Source organism: Tamandua tetradactyla, chromosome 1, assembly GCF_023851605.1.
Source record: "Tamandua tetradactyla isolate mTamTet1 chromosome 1, mTamTet1.pri, whole genome shotgun sequence".
NCBI classification, from domain to species: domain Eukaryota; kingdom Metazoa; phylum Chordata; class Mammalia; order Pilosa; family Myrmecophagidae; genus Tamandua; species Tamandua tetradactyla.
In genome coordinates, this window is record NC_135327.1 from 51,789,967 (window position 1) to 51,804,461 (window position 14,495).

General features: G+C 44.6%; 1 protein-coding gene across 10 annotated transcripts in view; it reads right to left on the reverse strand.

Moving 5' to 3' along the window:
* PLCB4 (phospholipase C beta 4) overlaps nt 1-9,449 on the reverse strand; it is a 399,612-nt gene extending 390,163 nt beyond the window's left edge. For 6 of the 10 annotated variants that reach the window (XM_077115609.1, XM_077115566.1, XM_077115557.1 and 3 more), the window contains exon 1: nt 9,234-9,449. The gene's annotated coding sequence lies outside the window, so the exon portion shown is untranslated. Of the gene's footprint in view, nt 1-8,989; nt 9,137-9,233 lie in introns of those variants that run through there. The other 4 variants (XM_077115592.1, XM_077115547.1, XM_077115584.1 and 1 more) reach the window with 1 other exon arrangement.
* Between the last annotated feature and the right edge of the window lie 5,046 nt (nt 9,450-14,495).

Here is a 14,495-nt window from a genome sequence, read left to right on the forward strand (position 1 = left end):
GGAAGAGAGGCATTAGGGATGTCCACCATTTGCCTCCCCAGACCCACTCTTCACTGTGCTCTATTTCTCAGGAACCTCACGTGCATGGACCTCCATGAGTCTCCGTGGCCTTCTGGCTTCTGTCCGGGTTCAGTGAACGGAAGGCAGAGCCAAGGAGGCATATATGCATTCCCCTGCAGTGGGGTTACTGGTTCACTGCGTGCCCGTGCGAAAGGAGGCAGCTCCTGTCCAACATCCCTCTCCCCTCAGTGGCCAATCCCAATTACAGGGGTCGCTCCCTCTTCTTGTCCTTCGAGCCTTGGGGTGGCGATGGCTCCCAGGGCTGCGAGAGCCGCGCGGGCTGCGCTTGCCCCAGCTGTGCGCCCCACACCCACCCATGCCCGTCCCCGCAGCACCCTGAAATGAAACGGTTAAAAACGGACTAAGTAGTTCCCTCCATGATCGCTTTCCTTACCAAAGGAAATCGCCTGGAAACTGAAACACGACATTTCCACGAGCAAAACCTAGTGCAGACTTTCTTGACTATGCCAAGGAAACATAACTGAATCCTGCCATATTTCTACAATTTGGAGTATGCTGTAAAAATAAACATGCAGAAGGCATACAATCAGAATTTGAATGTTATTGCCAACCTCGCCAGAATTTTCCTTTAAAATGGATAACTGGAGAAACAGATGAAAGGACGATCCATCTTTGAAAACAGAAACAAGGTTTCATTTTCCTGCTATTTATTCACTCAAGATTTTCTAACCCTGATATTGTGAGGCTTTAGAGCATTCCAAGTCGTTCAAAGGATGTTTTAGAATTCTGAAATGTAATGATTAGTTTGTTTCATATTATTGATAAGAAATATTTATCAAAGTTGTCACTTCTGAAAAAAGTTGGGAATCAGTGACCTACTTTTTCTGCATCTCTCTAAATGAAAATACAGCGTAGTTCCTAATCTATAACAGTCTTTTGGTCTATACATCATTTCGAAAGCTCACAGACTTTTAACTTTAGGAAACTATTAAATGATGAAACAGCATTGTCTCTGAAAAAGGGATTGTTAAACAATTAAGTATTTGAAAATCTAAAACTACAAGTAACTGCAGTACCGAATTTTTAGCAATGAAATTAACTTTTCTGGGTCAATATCGACCTCTGGTCTGTGTGTTGGGGGAGGGGGGGCTGTGCAGCACCCCTCACTTCTCCAATCACACAAATTCAAGGGGGCTCACAGATCTCCCCATGAGAGGTCTAGGTTTCACAGCCAATCAGACAAAACTGATCAGCATACAGATTTTCAACTCTCTTGATTCTACAAGGATCTCTTTACTAAAGAGTTCTTAAATTACCCCATTCACCAGTTAATTCTTTTAAGTATTGCATTTTCAAGGAAGTTTAAGGACGTAACTATTCTCAAGTCATTTCCTGATACCCAGTACATAACTGAAATCTGACTGAATTAGTAAAGCAACATAATTTGGGCCAAGTTTCATGTACAGGATATGTTCTGATGCATAATTTGAGGTTTCACGAGATAGAAATTCCATGGGGACTTCTGTAAAGGCAATTGGCATGCTCTCTCAATATTTAAAACGTGCATACCCTTTCGACCAATTAGTTCAACTTCTAGTAATTTAGTTACAAAAAATGCTCAGACATGGCCACAAAGATGTATAAACAAATATCTTTAACCATATGGTTTGAAATAACGAAAATAGAAGAATGGTTAAATAAAGTATGGTATATTCATACCACCGAATTGTATGTAATGTTCAAAAGAACAAATAACTAGTTTACTGACATGGGAAGCTCTCTGAGACACATAGTTAAGTAGATTAAAGCAGGTTACAGAAAAATGTATACAATATTATACATTTTATGTAATAAAAGGAGATGCATATGTACATATATATATATATTCAGGCATAGAAGGAGGAGTGGAGGGGAGCACTCTAAACTATTGCTGATGGTTATATGGAGGCCCGTGTAGGTGGGAAAGGGTGCTTTACATTTTGTTCTCTATATTTCTGCATTATCATTTCTATTGGAACATATTAATATATCATATACATAAATTTTAAAGCCAATGAAAACAAAAGATTACAAGAAATTCCGGTGAGGGCTTTGGTGCCATATCCATTAATTGTGCATCAGCAGATGTGAGAGAAACCCATATCAAAGGGGCTTTGCTTTCTTTGATTGGATCCAATGTGAGCCAAAAGGAAAATGAGGGTTGCTAAATGGGCTGCACATTTAAACACTAATCTGAAGATACAGACCTATATGCCAGCACAAATGTACAACATTAAAAAAAAAAAAAACAAAGAAAAACCCCACCAAATAGCAGGGGGAAGATTTTGTGACTAGTAAGCGTTCAAATGAGACCCTCCATGTTCCCATAAATGAAGTTATTCACTCCTCCAAGCTTAGGTTTTCTTATTCTAAAGGTGCACCATGAAATAAGACAGAAATTTCGCATCCTGCCCCCCTCAATCTTGTGTTTTCACTAACATCTTAGAAAAATGAGGGTGGGGAAGAAGGAGAACAGGCAGAAGTTTGGACTTTGAGCTGTGTAAGCACTGGAAATAAATGGTCATGGCAAGATTCCTGAGAAATGTAACGGCAAACAAACAAAATGCACGAATAAAGAAAATACCACATTTGAAGACAGAGTACTGACTCTTCCTAGTTCACAGCATTTGCAAGTGGTTGCAGCTGACAAAAGTCTCAGAATGAGAGCTCGTGGGCCAAATTTGTTACAAACGTGTTTTGTTTGGCCACCCCACGGGCTGACCTGTGTTTCATTTTATTTCCCCAAATATTATAACTAGGAGACTTTGTGCTCAAAATAAACCCGATTCCACACTTCTCCCAAAAATGCAGTCCTGAGCCCCTTGTGCCCTGGCAGAAATCTGAGTGGCAGCAGCTCTCTGTGGGTGGACAATCCTCCCCACGCATTCCCTATGGCTCTGACACCTGCTCAGCGCGTGTGGTCCTGTTACTTCTCTGGGCCACGAGGAACCTCACCAGGTAAAAACCAGCCCTCCAAAATACTCAAAGTACACCTTAGCCTCCCCTAGAATAGTGAACTCCCTATCCCAGACTTCTGGTCCATGCAACTGCAGAAATAAAAATACCTAGAATTGCATGAGGTCATGTGGCTTTAACCTCAAAGAACTATTCTGTGCTCACAGCAGGGTGGCCAGAAGCTTATCTGAAACATCTCAGCCCTGTCACTTAAAAAAAAAATTGTCACAAAACTTTTTATTGTAATTAATCTCTCCGTGGCCACAGTGGCCTGTACCTTAGTGACAGGTAACACAGGATGGTGGTTAGAAGTTGGAGTCCTGGTGGAGCCTCCCTGAATTCGAATCCCAATGGTAACTTTAATTCCTAGAGCAAATCCTTAACCTCCCAAAGCCTCAGTTTCCCCGAAATTAAAATGTTGATACTATTAGGGCGGTGCGATGGTGGCTCAGTGACAGAATTTTTGCCTACCATGCTGGGTTCGATTCCTGGTGCCTGCCCATGCAAAAAAACAAACAAAAAAAAATGTAGATACTATTAGTATCCACTAAAAAAAAAAAAAAAGACTATTGAGGAGGATGAAATGACAGGGCACATTTTAAGTGCTTAACAAATGTCCATTTTGTTATTGTTGTCATTGTTATGTAAAATAGAGAAGTTGACTGTTCTCAGGTACTGGAGCCAAGCCAACACCTCCACCCCTCCCCCCTAAATTCTAGAGGTCCCCAGCCTAAAGGGTTCAATACAGTCTTTTAAAAATGCCTAGTTGGGAGACACAGACACCCAAGGGACAGCATCTGGCTCACTGAGATATATTTCGAAACCCCATAGTCACAGACCTTTGAGGCTGCTTGGGCTGAGCTAATATTTGGTCCCCTCCATCCAACTAAAATCACAGGGTTAGGTAAGTCCAGAGGAAGATCTGACCTTCATGGTGGCCCTATGGGGCAACTGGTACTTTCTGTACTTGCAGAGGGGCAGAGCAAGTGTCCCTTATTCTAAGTTCTATCGGAATTTGCTCCCCTTGCTCAGAGTGGATATGTCAAACATATCTGCCCCATGGAGGTAGAAGAGGAGTGAGTAATGATGCTAATAGTAATAGTAGAAGGGATAAAGCAGTGGTCACAGCAGCAGTGGTAACACAAAGCCCACCACCCTTCACAGTGGAGGATCAGGCACTTTTGCCCTATAGGGTTGGTCTTCTTGTTTTACAGATGGGGCAACTGAGGCTCAGAGAGGCTGCCAGGCCCAGGGTCAGGCAGGCAATATATAGCACAGTCAGGATTGGAACTCAAACCCAGTTCTGCCAGATTCTAGTGGATGTCTCGGCAACTTTGCATTGCTGCAGGCAGTGCAACTCTCCCCTTGAGGAGGTGTTTCGAGAGCAATGTTCCTTACCTGGTGTGGGCTGTGGACCCCTTTTGTAATCCCGCAAACCCTGCAGACCCATCTCAGCATATTTTTTTTTATTTTTTTTTTTGGCATGGGCAGGCTCTGGGAATCAAACCCAGGTCTCTGGCAAGGCAGGGGAGAATTCTATCGCTGAGCCACCGTTGTACCAACCAGTATAATATTTTTAAATGCATAATCTTAAGTACATAAAAGTACAAATGAAACCAATTATGTTGAAATATACTTAACAAAATAGTGTTTTTTATGTGTGATATAGTAACGTCTAGGCCTCTTTATCGACGTATAAAAGATCTATTAGTGCCTCTAACATCTGTCATACCCATCAGCTGGAAGTGAGTGAAAATATAAGACGTAGTTTGTTTCCCAGCTGCAGCTGTGGACCACCAAATTCCATCCTCAGACCTCCCTGTCTGCAGTGAAGAATGCCTGTTCTTGGGGAAAGAGGAGGAAATATGTAGAACTATGGGTCTTCGATCTCTTCTCTAGGATGAACTGCTTAAAATTAATAATCTCAGGTTACATTTTCCTCCCTACGTCTAAGGAAAAGGCTACTTAGGTACATTTATGTAAGGGAGCCAAAAACATCTTTAAATTGTTCAGGAGGAAGAGAATACTTTAAGAAAGGCAATGTATCTTGAAGCAATTATTTTGTTTCAGTAGCTAGAGGTGAAATTCCCCAGCCCTCAACACCTCAAAGAATCCAGGGAGAGAAGCTGTGAGAGAGACTCCCAGCTCAGAGGGTAAGATAAGGCTATCTCGCGGTCACGTGGTTTACAGCAGTGACATTGAAGGTTTTATAAGTAATAGGTGAAAGAAGTACTCGGAGAAAAGCCTACTTCTGTTTATGCTTTTGATTCCATGAAGAAAAGGAAAGAAAAAGTGGGGTGGAGCTTGTGCCAGTGAAATAAAAAATATCCTGGACATTCGTTGAGCATAATCATGTCCCAGCTGAGAGCTCAAAGGTGGGACATGACTTCTTTTGTCTCCTATCTGAACTTGGGTTACATCTTCAGCATATGAAAATCACCCACAGGCGTGAGCCTCTAACCAGACTAAGAAAGTGGGATTTGGGAGCAGTTGTTGCAATTGAGTGAAATGGGCCTTGTGACTATAGGCAATTCCAGAAGGGTTTTTTTTTTTTAAAATACAGGCTCAATTCTGACAAGGACAATGCAAACTTCTCCATCCACCACTCAGTAATTCTTTATCACCTGGATCTAATTCCACTTGGCGTGAAATAAACCCATTTTTCTATTTGGTTAGCTAAAAACCTACAGCCTCTGCACATGACAAAATTTTATATCATGCTAAGGCATAACCAGATGAAATAATACGATTTGAGTAAGCATTTCTACTTTAAAGGCAGAAATCTTTTCTTTTGATGCTTAGATCAAAAGAAAACTATTAAACATAAAAACAAATATTAAGAGAGGGAAGAAAGAACTAGGCAAGGTTATTGTATTTCCTCGATATGATAGGAAATGAGAAAATGCGGAATGGACAGCACTAAGATCTCAGGGGATGCCTTACAAACAGTTAATATTTGAACACCAAGAACAAAATCACTGACGGCCACTGCTGCAGACTATCAGAGATGAAACGCTATTTTTATTTCTCTATAGGTAGGTAAGTCTTTTTGACAGTCACTAATGTGGCCTGCAAGTTCCTATTATGAGGTGAAAAACAGCTACTTGAGTAACTTCACACTGGACAAGAAATACCACCCGCTATCATTCTAAGTGTCTCCTTTAGTCCTTGGCCTCATTCTGTACATCAAAGACAGAAGTTCCTGGTTTTAAAGGATTCACTGTGATAGACACTTTATCAAAAACCTGGGTTGTCAGTGCTAATAAACATGGTCTTTCATCTCTTATCTTACAAGTGGTCGTAAATAACAATAATTCAGTCTAAATATGCTATATAATTTTGAGCCTCAAAGATTATGTCCCCCCCCCAAATAGCTGAGTTCACAATTAATGGTATTTGTGGAAAACATGAGAAATGTATAATCTTTCTTTTCCATGACTACATTACCTAAGTGCTCTGATTCAAAAAGATAACATTTATTCTCAATATAAGATTTGTAACAATTCAAGTAAACTTGGCAACCGGTTGCTAACGTATTTTTTTAAAAAGTAATCTGCACAGATTGTACATTAATTCTGATATTTGAGTTTGCTGGCTACATCCAAAAACTTGGGAAGAAAATACAGTCACAAAATCCAGACACTAACATCACTTATATCACATCCTTCCACAAATTAGCATACCAATGTCATCATTATTCATAACAGTTCAAGGAAAACAACACAGCAGTACTGAAGCTCGATTTTACTTGAGGGAGGGATAGAGACTAGACAAGCGCTTAGTCATCATTTCAGTTCTTAATAAATCGAACCCCAAAATGGATTTAGTAGCATCCCAGGAAAATACCATGATCATTTGGATTACCAAATATAACTGCCCCATGTTGCCAAAATCAGCAGTAGACTTCAATTCAAAGATGCTGGATATGTACTTGGGAAAGACTAGCGCTACAAGCACTAGCCTAATCTCAGCTGGGGACAAAATATTTCAAAAAGGTGGTACAGATTTTAAAAATTCCTTTCCGCAGAATCTTTCTAGTAACCCTTAACGCTTTTGAAACATCTATATTTCACTACCTCATGAGGCAAAAAACACACTGCCTCTAGGTTCCAGGGAATATAAATAGTTCGGCATCACTCACAGTTTCAAGCACACAAATATCAAACTTAGAAAAGAGTATTTTAGAACAAAGCTCTTCTGTGTGGGTGCACATTTGTAAAATGAAGGTAGAATTATTCCAACAGATGTAAATGTCTACCCAGTGATCAAATGGAGTCTTGGAAATTCTGTTTTGACAGTCACTTGTAGAACAGCATTTTTACCAGCGATTAATTTAGAGCTGGGTAGTCATATCATCAAAGCTGAATCACAACTAAGTTCAGATGGTGGAGTAATAATATAGTTGGGGGGAAGTGTACTCAGTAATTTAATACGTGGTACCTTCAGATAAGTTATATTTTCTATTCAAAAGGTTACTAATTCTGGCAATAAAAGCCTCATGTACATAAAAATGCCAATAAAAATGCCATTTCATTTAAAAAGTGAAATTCTATGAAAACAGGTGCTCTCCCAATCATTTATTAAACTTCTGTAGTTCAAAAGGAAGATATCATAATAGATCAATTTATCACCTGAAAAATATGCAAGACTGTCTAAGTCGAAAAAAAACAAAAAACGTAGCATTCTAGATTACGTAACATGTGTAGTACGGGATTAAATTACATGCGCCTGCTGAACTAAATTTTTTTTATTTTATCTGTCTGATTCTGGTCATGCAAGCTTGAAGTGTATAGAATTCTAGACTCTCAGTTCAGCCACATATTTTTAAAACCGCGAATTCTGATAAATTTGAGGGGTAAAGTTAAAATTTTACATACACCATTTTTTTTATTCTGAAGAGCACAGTTCTCGGAGGCTACCTTAACCTCCCGCCCACTGCACAGCTAAAGTCACTAGTTGCTTTTCCCAGCCACATTTACTTTATGGATCTGATTTTTCTTTAAAGAGGAAATCCTATTCTATTTTAAGATGCTTAACATGATACCAAGCTGCCTATGTTTGGATGACATTATTGCCAAGCAAAAAGGATTAAAACAGGTATCTCCATAACCCATAACTTAATTTACAGACCACCATAAATGTTTTGGCCAGGAAATAAATTTCAAACAAGTGCATTAGAGCAACTGCTAGCAACACTACAGGAATAAAAATTAAAAAGTTAGAGGAGCAGAATCTGAATCTCCTTAATTCACACACATTTGCAGAAATATAATGGAAAATGTGCACTTCTCTCTAGAAAATGGTGATTTTATGATATTTTCATGATTCCAGGTAAAGTTGCACTTAGACACCCTTGGAAACTGGAGAACACCGTATTTCCACACTTCTGAAACACTACCGTCTGTATAGTCTACAATCAGAACATATAGAAATATGTTCTAATTAGCTAAGGAAAAAGCAATTTTAAAATGCTGAAAATAAGGCAACCTTCAGTCTCCTTCCTTTATATGCTTTCAGGAGGCCAGAATACTGCCCCCAACGAACGCTGAGCCCATCAGTGTTATTTTAAGTGGATACAGTCAATCATTTCTATTACTTCCCTAGAAGAGGTAAGCAGATCCACACGCACACACATTTACACGCGTTGCACAGTGCCAACTATTTCCAACTAAAACCATCGTATACACGTCGAGTTGAGCTATTTCTAGCCCAGAAGCGGGTGAACGTCTGGACAGAGTCTGAGGAAACCCAGTAGACGATGATTACAGGGGAAGCGGGTAGGGGGAGCGAAAGGGTCCCCTGCCTCTCTCCGCGCGCTCAAAGCGCCTCGCACCCCGCACCTGCACTGGGTCCCCGGCAAGGCATCCGGGTGCGAGCGCGCGCGTCCGGGACGCACCCGCCGGACCCAAACAAGCCCCGCGGGCCCTGGCAGGCGGGAGCATCCTCCGGCAGGACGCGAAATGTCTTCTCCTACCTGTCACTTTGCCTGGAGCCGCTGCCGGGGATGTGGCCACCGCCGCTTGCCGGGAGACCCAGTGTGTGCGCGCGGGTGTGCGATCTCGTTTGCGGTGTAGCTCACTTACTGCTTCCAGCACCGCCACCCCCGTAAAGAGCCGGCCACCAAGCCCCCTCCCGCGCGCCCCAGTCCCGCCCTCCCGCCGTCCCCCGCTCCTCCCTCCCCCCGGCCTCCCCGCCTTCCCGGCGCGCGCGGTCCTTACCTCGGCCGCGGGCTGGGGTCTCCGCCGGCCCTCCTCGCCGAACACTCGGCCGGCGCCTCCTCGCCCGCCCGCCGGGCTCTGCGTGTCCCCGGCGCCGGGCCCCGCCGCCCCTCGGTTCCCGGCCGCTCCCTCCTCCAGAGCCCGCGAGTCTCCCTCCCCGTTCTCGCCTCCCGGCTCCGGAGCCCGAGCTGTCGCCTCGCAGCCCCAACCTGCCCAGACTACGGAGCATGCCCAGTGCGGCGCTCCCGGACTGGGCTGGGGGTGGGCAGGGGCCGGGCCCGTCGCCCGGCTGCCGCGAGCCCGCGGGCGGGGAGGGGGTGCCGGGCGGGCGCTGCGGACCGGGGGTACGGCCTCGCAGACCCGGGGCCTGACGCCCGAGAGGGGTGCAGAGCAGTGCTGAGAGGACGTGGGTGGGGCGTCTGGCCGCGCACTACTCCGGGGTCTCCCCGAGCGCCCCCCGCGAGTCCCTGCCCGGCGGCACGTGCCCCATGCTTGGGAGTCGTTTGCGCCTCGGGTGGCCCAGGACAGAGACGCCCGAGGCAGGGGGCTCAACGGGGGAGTGGGGTGGCAGCCACCTCCGGGTGGGAAACCGGCAGCCCGCGTGGGCCGTGGGGGTAGAGCGTGTTCGGGGGGTCGGGACTTGCGAGAACTGGTGCCCCAAAGCCGCACTCCTGGGGGTGGGAGGGAGTGTTTATTTGTTGATATTTGGTTTAATAAACACACAAAGAGCTTGCAATGCGTCAGGCGCTGTTCTAAATGCTTTTTGTTCTTTTAATTCATAAAACAAAATTTCAAAGCAAGTATTGTCATTATCTCTTCCCCCACCACCACCACCCCGAGGAGTAAGCTGAGGAACCGAAGATGAAGTGATTCCAAAAAGACTTCCCCCAGGTACGACCTCGGAGGAGCAAAGCCCCCAGACTTTGATGCTGGGTGCCGCTCCGGCCGGTCCCGGGCTCTCCCCGACCCTACCACGCGCCCCAGGTGACTGCGAGCCACCCTCTCACACGTATGCAGACACTGTTCCGTCTGGCACACCCTTTGTTTGGACCCTCGCAGCGTGCAGCTCCAGGACTCCCCGGCGGGCTCCCCACTCCCTCCGCCTCCCCTTCCCGGCTGGCGGCCACCAAAACCCGGAGACGTGGCACCTGCGCATTGGGGACTGGGGCCGCGCTCAGAGCTGAACTGGGCATGCCCAGCCGCGGAGCAGGTCCTGCTGGCCTCAGGGAAAGCAGAGCCCTGGGGGCACGTGTAACCTGGGGAACGGAGGGGACTATGAGTTCGGACAACAATCCGGGCTCCGAGAGGCAGTGGGCAGTTGTAGATGCTTACACATAGCTCGTTCCCCTTGGCTTGCTGGCCATTTCCAGGCAGAACTAAGTGGGGAGGGGCGGGGGGTAGGGTCCTCTGAGCATCAAAAGTTTACCAAGTGGTACTGGGGACTCACTGATAACTCCCTAGGTAACTTCCAAGCAGCAATTTAAGGTAGGCCCTGAAAAAAAGCTGCTTCGCAGTTGAACCTGCCTGTGAGAAAGGCCACAAAAATATTCTTGAAGTTTCCCTACAAGACCGGAAAGGAAAGACAGATATCAGGAAAAAGCTTGGGGAAGGGAGATGAGGAGGACTCTCCACTGTACAGGGTTCCTCAAGATGTGATCTTGAGATGTTAGGGTCTCAAACTTCAGTGTGCCTACCTTAAATCCCAGGGATCTTGTTAGAGTGCACATTCTGATTCAGCCTGAATCTGCATAGGGCCCCATTACCATTTACTGTGACCTTGTCATACTGATGTTATGGTCTTCAGAGGAGACTTTGAGTAGCAAGAAGTTAGGGCAGTATTTTAGGCCAATTTTGTATTTTATATACATGAGCAAACGAAATTAGGAAAGGCTAAGCAATTTGCCTGAGGTCACTCAGCCAATATATAGTATAGCTGGGCCCAACCCAGGTCTCCAGGGCCTCCTGAGCAAGTTCCTGTATTCTTTCTCCCACCCCCAGGTAAATGAGTCTCCCATCACCCACAGACAAATGAACTAGAAGCTGCTATTTCTCTGTCTTGACAGTTTTTAACAGTGGCGCTTAAGTTAGCCCATAATATACCCAAAGACGCTGTATTGGTTAGCTTTGCTAGTGTAACAAATCACAACAAAACTCAGTAGCCTAAAACAATAATTGCTTATTCCCACATAACTCTGTAAATCATCAATTTAGGCTAGAATCAGCTGGGTGATTCTTCTGCTATTTCCACCTGGACCCTCTCATGCAGCTGTAGCATGCAGAGCTTGGAGCCTCACTCAAGATGACCCAGATGACAGGGTGTTAATCTTTGTATGGCTTCTTCAGGTGGTGATTTCCTGGTTCTCGACACCAAGAGAGGGCATGCGTCCATTCAAAAATTCCTCTTAGACCTCTACTCAGTTAATGTCCTGTTGGCCAAAGAAGGCAACATGGCCATCTCCAGATTCAAAGAGTAGAGAAAGAAACTATACTTTCTGGTGAGAGGAGATGCAACATAGAGTAATTATTTCCCCCACTTTGGTCAACCTACCACATGTACCAACCTCCATAGAACTAGCCCTCTTACCCAAGGATTCACTTGGAATTTTATAGATTAAGCCTATCTTTAATTTTACACATTGGTAAACCAAGTCACCACAATCTTTTTGTAGCTGTTATTAGACTTCAATTTAATATTGAGTTCATTCAGGAGTCTTAACTCGGTGGGATAGAAATATCATATATTTTTATTCTTTTCCCAAATACTACGCTTAACTCAATTCTGTTGAATCTCCCCTTCCCTCCCTTAGATGACGTCTTAGACGCTCATTCATTCAACAAATATTTCAGAAACCTGATTTGGGCAGGGTATTATTCTTTGCCTTGGATCCTGAGGTAAACCAAAGAGACTGGGTTTACTTACTACCCTTACTTCCCCTAGGAAGCTTAGATACTATCAAAGGAAAAAGATGACAGCATATTAAAAATATGTAATATCAAATAGTGCAAATAACTGTGATGAAAAGGAAAAGACTGCCTGGGGTGGGGTGGAAGGGCTGCCATTTTAGATAGTAGTAAGAGGAGGATGTGCCTTTGAGTGGAGGGAGAGATGTGAATATATGGGAAACAGTGTTTCCAGCGGAGGGAACAGCAAAAGCCCTGAGCTGAGAATGCACTTGGCATGTTCAAGAAACAGAAAGGAGGCCAGAGGGGCAGAGCAAGGCACAGAGTAGGTGGAATTGGGGTCAAAGAGGCAGCAGCAGACCAGACCAGGTAGGACCAGGTCACGATTGACCTTTAACCTAAACGTGAACCCTCAGGAAATGTAGAATAGGATTGGAACATGATCTGATTGATGGTTAAAAGAGATGGCATTGAGAATGTCTGCAGGGGCAAGCCTAGGAAAAAGGAGCCTATTGAAAGGATACAACAGTGGTTCCACATGGGTAGATTTTATAATTTGTGAATATTAAAACTCAGGCCAGGTAAAATTTTCACATTCAAACTTGATATAAATCCAATCTTCTGTCCATCCCCATTACAGGCTCCAGCTAGGACACTCGCTCATTGAAGTAGAAGGCTGGTAGCATAGGAGCTAACTCTTAAACACTTTCTCCCCTGCCCTCTGCCCCCCACCCTCCACCACCTGCCCTTTAAGGCCTAGTTTCTCTAGCATGTTTGGCAGAAAGGAGAAAAAGGGAAAGGGACAAGCACCTCTCCCCTTGACCTGTAGCCTTTGTGGTCCTCTCTCAACAGTGAACAGAGAACAGTGAACAGAGAACAGTGGCTGCTTCTCTAGTTGGAGACCAGTGGTGCTCTTTGTGGCAGTGTCCTTTGCCAGCTCCCTGCCACGGAGGGCATATGTGAGGTCCTCGGAGTATCCTGTTGGGCCTCCCAACCGCTCATTCTGCTCCTTGTTCCTCAAAGTCCCACAGCTCTCTTTGGGGTGGCCACCCCGGAGCATCTTACTCCTGGGGCTCACCTGCCGGGCAGGCTCCCTTCTTGGGTGGGACAGCCACAAGAATGTTAAGCTCCAGTGACTGTCCACAGTGTCCGCTGGGACCACAGAGAAAATTAAGAAAATTGCCCACCCCTGCCAGGCTAAAGGGTCGAGGGGGCAAGTCTAAAGGAGCTTTTTCTGCCCATTCTTATTAAGCCATGAAAGTGATGCCTGCGCCCTACTAGAAAAATTCTCTCTAGGCTGTGCAGTCCTGAACACCTCTTTGTACTTGACTGCAGGTTCTAGTTATCAAGTCTGGGGTTACATCTTGTTACTGGAATTAATACTCAACACAAGTAAGGAGGTAGTAAGCACTCAATGCAACCGTGCCTTACTTCAATTTTTTTAAGTCTAACTCCTTGTTGTTGTTTAAGCTAAAAGGAGAATAGTGACAATGAAGACTTGTGGGTTAATAGCCACAACTGTATTAGCAAAGACCACATTCTGTCCTTAAGAAAGGGCAGTGCATCCACTGTCCTGATTTAGAGTGATACATTAATTACAGCTTCCCCTAGCTCTTTACGTGCTGTCCTTTGGAAATGAAAAGATCACTGTGGCCCATTTGTCCAGTTTGCCTTAATTAGAGACATATATCTTTGAAAAGTGGGCAGTGTACAACAGGCCTGACACGGGCTGTCTCGGCCTCAGGGTATCCCCTCCCTAGCTTTACATCTTGTTCCACTGTGTGGTGCGCAACTAAGCTAAATGGTTAGAAACACTGAGCACCAAAGAGATTGATAATGATGAAAATCACCCAAGGATGGTGCTTCTGTAAAATATAACAGCAGTCAAAAAAGCAAACACTGAACTAAATCAATTCCAGATTGTGGTGTAGAGGGAGAAAAGAAGCTAAATCAATTACTGATTGTGGTGGAGAGAGAGAATAGAAGGAAAAGTGAAACAAAGAAAGACAGTTTAATTTCATTTCAAACTACTTGGCTTAAGAATAAACTTGTGTACATGTGAGTCAAGCTTAGGATAAGGTTAGACCATACACGTTCAAATACATTCAGTGTTGCTGCTGATGATAATGATGAGCTTTTGTGATTATGGGGGTGTAACACATATACAATATATTGTGCAAATCTTAAGTGGCAGCTCCAGAAATTTCCTCTTACATGAACGCTCATGTGACCATCCCCAGACCAAGAGACCATTTCCAACCTCCCAGAAAGTTCGGCCATACTTGCTCACAAGCAATATCACCCCGCCTCAGAAACACATACACCAGACCAGAGATAACCGGTATTCTGCACAAAAGAAGC